We start from the raw sequence: 349 nt of genomic DNA, 5'->3' as shown, positions 1-349 counted from the left end.
AACGCATGTGCTTATGCTCATCGCTGCCATCATCATAACCTTAAATACGATACTGATAACGTTATCGGCACTGCCATCTAGAATGTTGAAAAAAAAAAACATCACATGGACATCGAAATATATGATTCAATTCCGAAAATATAAATAACACGAAAAACTTATTCACTTTTTTCGTAACTTATTCTGTCTTGTGATATATCGATATAAAAATAATTAGCGATGGCTGTATCTTCTTTTTATTAAATAATGTAATGGAAGGAATAAATCAGATTTTTCTGTATGTAAATCATGGCTATAGGAAAAGAAGGAACGGAACATAAATGAGGAAGAGGACACGATAATGGTGGTT

General features: G+C 31.8%; 1 protein-coding gene across 1 annotated transcript in view; it reads right to left on the bottom strand.

The window, feature by feature from the left end:
* The window catches only part of LOC119594893 (nuclear localization sequence-binding protein-like), a 6,501-nt gene that overhangs the window by 3,893 nt on the left and 2,259 nt on the right, over positions 1-349 (bottom strand). The gene's annotated exons all lie outside the window — the stretch shown is intronic.

This window comes from Penaeus monodon, chromosome 34 (assembly GCF_015228065.2).
Source record: "Penaeus monodon isolate SGIC_2016 chromosome 34, NSTDA_Pmon_1, whole genome shotgun sequence".
Lineage (NCBI taxonomy): Eukaryota > Metazoa > Arthropoda > Malacostraca > Decapoda > Penaeidae > Penaeus > Penaeus monodon.
This window is presented reverse-complemented; position numbering and strand designations above follow the sequence as displayed.